The sequence below is a fragment of the Chelonoidis abingdonii genome, chromosome 26 (assembly GCF_003597395.2).
Source record: "Chelonoidis abingdonii isolate Lonesome George chromosome 26, CheloAbing_2.0, whole genome shotgun sequence".
NCBI lineage: Eukaryota > Metazoa > Chordata > Testudines > Testudinidae > Chelonoidis > Chelonoidis abingdonii.
In genome coordinates this window covers 1,805,102-1,816,046 of record NC_133794.1, presented here as the reverse complement: position 1 = coordinate 1,816,046, position 10,945 = coordinate 1,805,102, and positions in this window count along the sequence as shown.

Sequence of the window (10,945 nt, the reverse complement as noted above, 5' to 3'; positions counted from 1 at the left end):
TCTTCTCCAGCCCCTTTATGCTGGTTATATCCTGAGCGAGGGTCGGGGAGGAGATTAAGGCTCCTTCAAAATCCCTTGATGCTACCAGAGCAGTGTAAATGGGCCAAAAGCAGCGGAATATTGGGCCCATTGTGACATTGCACCCATATGATTTAATGAAAATATGCTAATGAGCGTGAATATAATGTAACTGGAATATGCTTCATGCAAAATATCTCTTGTAAGGTATCATGACGAAGCTTATAACCTACCGAGTGTAACCATCCTATTTGTATAAATGTATCATTCTTGTACCTGAAACTAGAAATATGAAATATAACTCTGAGGTCCTATTGTAATTATGCAAAGTGTGGGCCATTAATGGTGGTTTGGAATCTTGATGGCTCCCATCAATTAGGACAATTGGTTGTAAATGGCTCTGTTTACTTGCAAGCCTTCCTGTGAGTCAGGCCAGGCAGAATGAAGGCTGGGAGGGGGTTTCACAGGATATGTGATCATGTCACCTGGTACTGGCATCCATCTTAACCCTGGGGCTTTTCCTTTTGGAAGGACAGCTAGGGCCCCAGAGAGACAAAAGATTCCTGCCTTGTACCAAAGCTGTATAAGGGAGTGGAACAGAACAAAGGAGTTTCCAGTCATGAGAAATCACCTAGTTACCACGTGAGCTGAAGCTAACAAGAACTGTACCAGAGGAAAGGATTAGTCCAGACAAGGAAGGAGTCCAGTCTGTGAAAGAAGCTTATTGGAACATCTCTGAGGGTGAGATTTTATCTGTACCCAGTTTCTTATTGTCTTAGGCGTAGAATTGTGTGTTTTGTTTTATTTTGCTTGGTAACTTACTTTGTTCCGTCGATTACTTGGAACCACTTAAATCCTACTTTTTATACTTAAGAAAATCACTTTTGCTTATTAATTCATACCTGGGGGAGCAAACAGCTGTGCATATCTCTCTATCAGAGTTATAAAGGTGGACAATTTATGAATTTATCCTGTATAAGCTTTATACAGAGTGAAACAGATTCATCTGGGGTTTGGATCCCATTGGGAGCTGGATGTCTGGGTGCTGGAGACAGGGGCTCTTTTTAAACTGTTTTCAGTTAAGTCTGCATCTTTGTGGCATGTGGTTCAGATCCTGGGATGGTCTTTGACTACTAGCAGTAAATATGCCCAATGGCCTGTGATGGGATGTTAGATGGGGTGGGATCTGAGTTACTACAGAGAATTCTTTCCTGGGTGTCTGGCTGGTGAGTCTTGCCACATGCTCAGGGTTTAACTAATCGCCATAGTTGGAGTTGGGAAGGAATTCTCCTCCAGGGCAGGCTGGCAGTATCCAGTACCGAATAGAACGAGCTTTAATAGCCAAGTAATTCTAGAGAGAATGACACAGAGAATTGGGTGGTTAGAACTGGAGCCAGATCCTGAGGCATCTCTCGTGGCAGGAACTAACCCCAAGGATGGCCTGGGCACTCGATGCTGCATACACCAGAGAAGGAGGCAAGGAGCCTGATTCTCCTCTTCCTCCAGGGAAGGGTGGGAGGGATGGAGAGACGTCAGTCGAGGAACAGGGGTTGGCGATGGTCTCGGTCTGGGGTGGTTAAAGGAGGCCATGAGCCCGGGCGATGGATGGTGTTGGAACCAGGGAGGAGGGTATTGGGTCCTGCAGTGGGACAGAGGGGGCTGTGGCATAGATCACCCACACACTGCACCAAACAGATCCCAACCCTGCAGTCAAACTTGGGCACAACCCAGCAGGGAAGGGTAATGCACAGGGAGTCCAGGAGGGCTTGTTGTATTAATTTAGCTGGAACATACGAGCCTAAGATGTTACCAGAACCCAGCCGCTGGCCAACATTAAACAGCGCTAACCCAGCCTTCCCAGGTTCCTTAAAAACCCTTTTAACCTTTGATCAAAGACAAAAGGAAGATGGAAAAAACCAGGGAAAGCCTTTGAACAGTAAAGCACTGAGCCAGGCTTTCAGTCTGCCAGTCTCCCTTGGGCCCATCCCTTTGAGATGCAGATTTTTTAGAAGGAACTCGCCTCCCTTGTGTGACAGACTCTTAGCAGGGCCAAATTAATCATTTGTGAGTCCTGGCACCAGGACTGTGGCCCCGCCCCCTGCTCTGCCCACGCTTTGCTGAAAGGCCCCGCCCTGATCAGTCTCGTCCCCTCCAAGGCCCACCCACCACTCGCATAGTTGGGAGAGAGCAGAGTCAGCGGCAGGCAGGGCCTCGGTGAGAGGCCAGGTGGGGATGGAGCGTTGGCACAAAGCTTGGGCGGAAAACAGGGAACAGGTGTGATGAAGTGGGAGGTTTCTTGTTTTTTCCAATGGTTTGCCTGCAGAGGGAGTGGGACTCAGTTTCCCTGGGTGTTACTGGTTTAACGAGGTGATGGGAGAGGGAGTTTGTTGTCATAGAGGACCAGTGACTGAACTTGGGACCCCAACCAATAGCCTGGAGAATGGATACCCCAGCGACTGGGGACCTGGGGTTGTGGTCACTAGAAGGCTCAGCTCAGAAGTCACAGCTAGTTCTGGCCAGTGGGAGGACAATGGGCTGTGAAGAGAGGACCCCGGTGACCTGACCAGGTGGTTCCAGCCAGAGGACAGGAGAGGAGAGGAGGCCCAGGCGACCCTGTTTACCTGGAGAGAAGATAATGGACAGAGGCGAGGCTTGGGGCCCGGGATATCGGATGCCCAGCTGGGAAGCAGGGTCCTCTGGGCTGGAGAGAGAGAGCAGGCAGAGCCCACCTGAATGCAGGGGAGACTTGGATGTGCTGTGCTGAGGGAGGCCAGGCCTGAGGGCCATGAGAGTTTCCTAGGCTGTGTTCAGACGCTCAATAAACCCTCCTGTTTTACGCTGGCTGAGAGTCACTCTGGTCTAGAGAACAGGGTTGCATTACTCCCTCTGGGAGTGGAGGCCCTGGGGGTCCAGAGCGAGTGGACTCCCTAAGGGGGCCCACGGTGAGAAATAGGTGTACTAAGGCTCAGAGAGGTGCAGCTCCAGGAGGTGGAGAGGCTTAATCCCTGAGAGAGACTGGATCCCGAGAAGGGCTGTCACACTGAAGGGGGTTCCCCCCAGAGACTGCACAGGGTCAAGAGAGGGCACAACCTGTGAGTCCGTGACAGCAAGGCCACAGTCCGGGTGCCATGGCTCCTTCTAAGTGTGGGCCCAGCGCCATTGTAAACCCGGCACTGTCTCTTAGATGATATCAGAGCTGGTAACAACCATCCTGCTGCTGAGACAGGCTGGAGCAGCAGTTGTTGTTACAGTCCGACCCATTTCATCCCAGCTGGTGGCTGGGATTAGCTGGAGCAGGTAGAAGTGACGCCATCTGGGTCCTTCTCTCTGGTCCCGTCTGGTCAGGACGTTTCAGGCTCAGGATGACAAAGGTCTCGGGTCCCAGAAGATGTGGAGGAAGGGAGAACCATGATGGTGAAGCTCGTTCTAGTGGCCTAATTTTCTCCCCAAAGTCTCTTTCAGGGCCCCAAAATGGAGCAATGGGTGGAACAGTCCATCCCCTCATTCCTTTGGCCACCAAGTAGGTTTAATCTCCAGCACTGGATCCACTCCTTTCTGGTTCCACAAGTTTCTTGTTTGCCAGGCGTGATCTGAACCCAGTCATTGAGTTACAGCAGGAGGCTCTTTCGTTTGGACTAACTCCATCTGTCTCCCGTCAGTCCTGGTTATTCTCGGTCATTGTACCATCTCAGGAACGCTCAAACTTTTACAGCTGTGTTCACAGTGAGGGTAAATTTGTCAGGCCAGTTATTACGACCGGATGCAGCAGGAGATAAGGGTGAGTGTTACGAATGCACCGTCCGAGTTCCTCTTTCCAAAGGGCTCTTCCACTTTGAAAGTGATTGTAAAAAATCTGCCCCCAGATGGGCTCCCTCATCCTTTGGGGATCAGAGCCAGGGCTGCTGGCTGCAGGGACTAACCTAAGCTGTTCCTGCTTTTCCCTCCCATACACCCAGCAGAGCCAGCCAGGGCCTGGTCTGGTTCAGGCCTCAGCACAATTGTCACCCAAGGTCCTGTTGCAGGATCTTTGGGCTGGATCCCCAGCTGATGTCAACCGGGATCACATGGATGACAGCTGCTGTGCACCAGCCAAGGTGCTGGCCCATTCCTGGCACTAGAAATCACTGACCAAAGAAATACATTCACTACTACAGGTGCCGACTCTGTGGGTGCTCTGGGGCTGGAGCATCCATAGGGAAAAATCAGTGGGTGCTAAGCACCCACCAGCCACCCATCCATCAGTTGTTTGGCCACTGCTGCTGATCAGCTGTTTGGCAGCCGGTGGGAGGTGGTTAGGGGAGGGAAGGGAGCAGGGGTGGGATGAGGTGAGACAAGGGCAGGGTCTTGGGGAAAGGGGTGGGGCAGGGGAGAAAATAGGCAGGGGGAAAGGCAGGGCCTTGGGGGAAGGGGTGGAGTTGAGGCAGGGCTGAGGTGGGGTGGGGCAACCACCTGGAAAAATTAAAATCATCACCTGTGGCACTACAGTCGAGTCCTGGCTCTTCTCTCCCAGCAGACACCCCTGGGCTCTGCAGTCTGGTGGGAATCTACCTTTGGCAAGATAGTTTTGTGTTCCCAGGCCCCCAGGGAGTCTGACTACCCTGCTGGGTAACCACCTCTCTGATCTGCTGAGCAGCTCTGCTTTCCGAGCCCTCCTCAAACCTCCCCACCATTTGCTCCACATCATCTCTTCTCTGTGCTGCTGCCCCAAGCCCCTCCTGCCCCCGCCGAGGCAAAATTCTCCCCGGGGGTGGGGCAGGGCTAGCCCTTGTCACTGCTGGAGACCTGGAGTCCTGCTCCAGCCCTGCACCAGGAACTCCCACCCTTCCCGTCAGGCCCAAACAGCGCCGAAACCTCATGCCGGCCCTCTGCCCAGGGGTCATTACACCCCAGGGAGGGGTGGGGCCGAGGGCTCGTACCTGCTCCGTTTGGTCGTTGATCACCACCAGATCAGCATTCTGGGCTAAGCAGGAGTTTCTCGCTGCCTCCCAGAACTACTTCGCCTGGGAGAAAAGGTAGCACCTCCCTTGGTCCTGGTCCCAGCCTGCCGGGCACCAGGGAACACCTGCCACAGACAACATAGCTGTGAGCCCCTCTCCGGTTACTCGCCAATGAGGGGCCAATCCCCTCTCTTACACGTGCCGATCAGGACCCTATCCACCTCATCTCACGTGCCAACAAGGGGCCAATCCCCCAACCCCATGTACTGATGAAGAGCAGATCCCTCCCCCTCACATGCCGATGCGGGGGCCAATTCCTCCCACACCAGGTGCCGACGAGGGGCTCATCCCTCCCCACCACATGGCGATGACGGGCCAATCCCCCCCACCCAATGTGCCAATGAGGGACTAACCCCCCACCATGTGCCGACGAGGGCCCGATCCCACCTTCTGTACGTGCCGACCAGCAACCAATCCCTCCCCCCACACGCACTGCTGAGGGGCCAATCCTTCCCCCTGCAGACACAGAGCACAGGCCAAACCACAGCAGGTGTGGGTACTCCACAGGACACCTAAGCCGCAAGTGAAAGCAGAAGCTACAGGTGGAGACATGGGGCACAGATAGCCCCTCCATCCATCCTTTTGGATTCTGCTCTCACAGGGCGAGTGGCAGGGTCCCATTCCCAGGTCCCAGTCCCAACCCCTGGCACTAATGGGAGATTCTTCAGCCCCACACCCCATCCAAGGGGAGCCCTCCACCCAAACTAGAACGTGACACTGCATTTGGATTCTCCCCACTCTGCTCTCACCTGCTCTGCTCCCCGGGTTGTGGGGCAGGGTATCCTGACTTGGTGGGAGAAGGGACGGCCTGTGCAACTGAGCATGGCCTGTGATTGTCTCAGGGCCACTGATAGGACCCAACCCCCCCCCATCCCCGTGGGGTGCTGATCACCCCACCTCCCTGCACCCCAGAGAGTGAAGCTGCAGCACCCCAACTCTGCCTAGTGCCTGATCCCCCACCTCCCTGCACCCCTAAACCAGATGAAGACTTTCCAGCATCTTTCTCCCCGACCTCATCGTCAGGCTGAACCACCCCTGATCCCTACTTTCCTAAATTGGAAGGAGACACTGCAGCACCTCCAACCCCTGTCCCTGCTGGGTGCTCATCCCCCTCCCTACACCCCATGTGGTGCCATCCCTGTTCTCAGTGCACAGGCTGGGACATTAAGGAAAGGAAAACTAAGAACACCTCCTGTTTACACCATCCTCCAGCCCTGATCTTACCTGCCAGGCCCCTCTTGGTTGTGGGCCTGGGGTCCCCAGCCATGTCTGAAGATGGGACCATCTAAGAAACTGAGCAGAACCCCAGTGTGAGCCTCAGGGACACCAGTAGGTGGGTTGGCAGCTTCTCAGTCCAGTCTGTCAACTCTGTAGTTGGGTGGGGCGGGAATCCCAGCAAGGGGCTCCCCCAGCCCACTGGGGCTCTCACCTCCTTGGGGCAGGGATGAGCAGGATTTGGGGAGGGGAGAATCTCAAACCCTAATAATAATGCCTCCCCCTTCTCATCAGTAGAGCATACAAAGCACTTTGTGAAGGGGGTCAGGTTCTTGAGCACCATTTTATAGATGGGGAAACTGAGGCACAGGGAATTTATGTGACTTGCCTAAAGTCACACAGCTGGAATAGAATTCTGGTTTTCTAGGGCTTAGTTCTGTTCTGTCTCTACTAGTCTATGCTTTCTCAGAAGGTGCCTAGCTCTCACCAGACCAGCTGTGGTGGGAATAGGGGGCTCAGGTCATGGTGGCTACTCACGGTAGAGGAGGTAGAGGAGAACCAGGGTCATCAGGAGCAGTTTGATGGCCATGATGATCAGGGTAGGGATCACCAGCTGCCGATTCGTGAGAGGGGGGATCGGGAAAGCAGGGAAATGGCTCTGATAATCCTGTCCTGGCCACACCCTAGATTTTACGCCACCACAGCACTGAATGGGACACACTTTTAATCAAGCCTGACAATAATTAAAGGGGCAGGGATTGGTGTGTAGCATATTTAGCTAAAAGAGCTTTTCTTCTCACTGTGTCTCAGGCACTTAAGTTAAATGTGCACCCACAAAAATGAAAAGGATGAAGCCAAAGGGACAAACTCTGCTCTCAATTACACCAGTGTAAATCTAGCCTGAAGCAACAGTGTGACTCAGGATTTACACTAGTGTAAATGGGAGCAGACGTTGGGTTAAATAGTTTCCAAAGCTTTGGAGGAAAATAATCACGTCACTTGCCAGGCAGTGAAGTTTCCCCAGGTGTGAACCTGTCAGTCCTGCCAGCTCCCCAGTAACCCTCAGGGCTTCCAGGGATGTCAGGGTAGGTGAGACCCCCATTTCTGATCTGGTTTTGAAAAGAGGAAAAAAAACCAAACTGCTTTTTGAATTTTCTTCCAGCACCACAAAGGAGCAAAAAGGGAAGGAACCCAACTGTCACCCCCAGGAAACGAGCAACACACAGAGCAGCAGGTTCCTAATCTCCTAGAACTGGAAGGGACCTTGATCAGCCAGCCAGCAAAGGAGCTTGCTCGTCTCACCGCGGGGAGGGGACAGATCTCAGCCCATGTTCCTGGGTCCTCCTGGTCCTGCTGAGGTTCTCCAGAAGGGTTCAGCATCTGCTCTGGGTCCTCCCGGATCTCTCAGTCGTGCAGGTGTCTTCCCCTCTGGGGCCAAGGGTAGTGGGCTGGGTGGGTGCCCTGTGTGCTCTGCTGTTATCTCCCACTGGCCTCCCTGCCCCATAAGGGAGTGTCTTATACATGCATGACTCAAGTACTCCCGTGGTGCGGCCTGCAGGGACAATGTCAGAGCACCGCCCATCACCCTGCCTCCTGCGCGGGGCGGTGGTGACCCTGAGTGAGTCACGCCCTCAAAGAGGGAAGAGCCTAGCTAGGTCCCATCTGGTCCATTGTACCAGAGCAGGACTGTTCTCCCCAGGCTAGTTTTAAAGATAACATAACCGGGTGGGTTGTTGGGATCAAACCCTGGACCTGTAGCAGCGATACTCAGACCTCAGGGGTTCAGGAGCCAAATTAGCACTCAGCGTTACCCAAGAGAGCCACAGGAGGGTGAATTCATTGTTTCATTTGCTATAGGACTCTATAATCATATTTAAACAGTATGTCAGTTTTATACATATATGTATTCTCAGCGCACAATGACTGACCAAGTATCACTATTTTATCAACTGCAATTAGTTAATTACATAGCAAAAGCATCCTGGTAAGTTAATAACTTAGATTGGTTAATAAGTATGGAAGCAAGGTCTGAAGCAGCTAGTGATGAGCTGCAGTGGGTGGGGAGGAGGTTTCAGGGCCAGATGGTCTTTACATAGACACACCTGCTCGGCCTGGGTATCCAGCAGACAGAGCTGCTTTGCCCACATGATCTGTTTTGGCTGGTGCTGGGTTACAAAGCACTTTAGAAAGCAGGGGACTGAAATGTTTTCATCCTGATTGCTGGAGGAACGGGCAGCAGAACTGTGCTTAGTCGGCCCTGACGGACGGGGTCCCCCTCCACCAAACGGAGCTCAGAGCCCAGTGGTGAGGGAGAAGGGTCAGGGCTGGGCCAGGCCAGTTCAAAGATAGAGATACCTAGTCTCCATCAGGTCCAAGGGCTGCTTAGATCTGTTGTGGGACAGCATTTCTGCAGAATAGGTGGCTTGGCCTGCACTAGAGGTGAGGTTCCCCCGCTGAGGTCACAGGAGAGAGGCAGGAGGCAGCAGAGGGAACTGCGCAGGGCCAGCGGCGACGGAGCAGAGGATGGCACAGTGTGGTGAACGGTGACACGAACAACAGCAGCAGAGTGAACGACACAGCAGCAGCAGGCAGTGAAGGCGTTGCTCAATTCCCCCCTGCCCCTGTGTGAACTCACGTGCAGGCATCGCTGCGCTCTGGGTCTCCACAGACCAAGGACAGCAGCTGTCAGTGGGGTGTGGCAGAGGGAGGGGGGAGTGCTTGTTAAAGGGACATTCGTTTGTTGGATTTTCACACCATGGTGAAAAACAGAGGCAAAGGACATGGCCCAGTGTCCTCTGGGGTGGGAGTTTTGCTCATGGTCAGATGTGTTTGAATCATGGTTGTGGTGTTTCCCCCAATTAATGCCAGGTTCCTTCCCCCTTTTTATTAGATGTTCTCTGCCATGCACAGACTCAGTGCTTGTGAAAGGGGAAGTGTTGCCTCTTACAGGTGCCCTGTAGAGTTTGGTTTTCCCAGATTACTGGGCGGAGGCTGTGGATATTAAACCCGGCCCTGGTGGCTGTCGACTCCAGCTGGCAGAAGGGCACAGTTCAATCACACTGTGTTTTTCTGAGTAAAGGTTGCCAAGTGTCTGGTTTTCAACCAGGAAGTCCAGTCGAAAAGGGAACCTGGCAGTGTCCGGCCAGCTGTGCTGACTCACTCCAGTTAATCGCAATAAGCAGCCTCCGCCACCGGGGGCAGGACGAGCAGAAGCTGCTGGAACCTGAAGGAGCACATGGGAACTGGGGAGCGGGGTACTGGCAGCTCCCCTGTCCTGCCCCATTCACTCCCTGACCGCAACTTCCCTGCCCCCATTCTGCCCCACTCACCCCCAACCCCAGAATGCAGCTCCCCCTCCCCCGCCTTACCCATTGAGGCCGCCCCAGAGCGTGGCTCCCCTTCCCCCAGCGCCCACATCACACCGACCATTGGAGCGCAGGTTCCCCTCCCTCGTCTTTCCCCACATCTGCCCCACTCGACCCCCTAACCCCAGAGTGCAGTTCCCTTCCCCCACTCAGCCCCGCAATCCCCAGAGTGCTGGCTCCCCTCCCTCATCTGCCCAACCCACTCACCCCAACTCCAAAGTGCAACTCTCTCCCAGCCCTACCCCAACTCAGCCCCTGACCTACCAGAGCATGGCCCACCCCATCTGCCGCCACTCACCCCCAATTCTCCAAAGCATGGATCCCTGCTCCTGTCCTTCCACTGCACCCCCCAAACCCCCAGAGCCAGCCACTTCCGCCTCCGTCTCCCTCTCACTCCCAGCCAAGGGCCAAAACTCCCCCCTCCCATCTGCCCTCTACCTCTTGACCCCTGGAGCGTGGCTTCTCCCGCCATCTGTCCCAATCACCCCCAACCCTTGAGCAGCGCTCTCTTGTTCCCCATGCCCCTGCCCACTGACACCCACCACTCCGCGGCCCTGGAGCGAATGGCTTCTCTCCATGTCCTTGCCCCACTACAACCCTCGGACACCCTGGAGCATTCATTCCCCTCCCTCATCCCTGCCCCTCACACTCCCCCCAACCCCAGAGCATGGCTCCCCCCCCACGTACCGCCCACTCCCAGAGTGCAGGTCCCCCTCCCCTGTACTGCCCCACTCACCCCCCACCTCTGGAGCATGGTTGCCCCTCCCCTGTACTGCCTCATTCACACACACCCCAGCCCCCAGAGCATGGCTCCCTCTCCCCCACTCACTCCCTACCCATGGAGTGCAGCTCCCCCTCCCCCATCCTGCCCCATTCACCCCACAGCCCTGGAGTGCGTCTCCCCCTCCTCCATCCTACCCCATTCACCCTACACCCCTGGAGCACACCTTGAACGATGGTTGCCAGGTGTACAGTGCAGGGGTGGAAGGAAGCAAAGTCTTTACGTGGGTGAATCCATTTGGAACCGGGTCCACCCTTGCCCAAGGGCTGGGCGAGAGGAAGTCACCCACGTGCAGATGGTGAGCGCTGCCGCTCGAGGAAAGGGCCATCCACTGGGACTGCTCTGAGGGGAATCCAAGTCTCTACACTTGGATTTCCGAAGGGTTTCAAGCTCTGAAAATCTGAACAGACACCAGCCACTGCCCCAAGCCTGGGGTGCCTACGCTCACTCTCAGGGCACAGATGTTCCCTGTAGCTCCCGCTTCCGAGCGTTGGACCCTGCTGTCCAGCTGTCTGCCCCCCTCTGGCCACAGCGCTGACCCTTCAGAATCCCCTGTACTTAAATCCAGC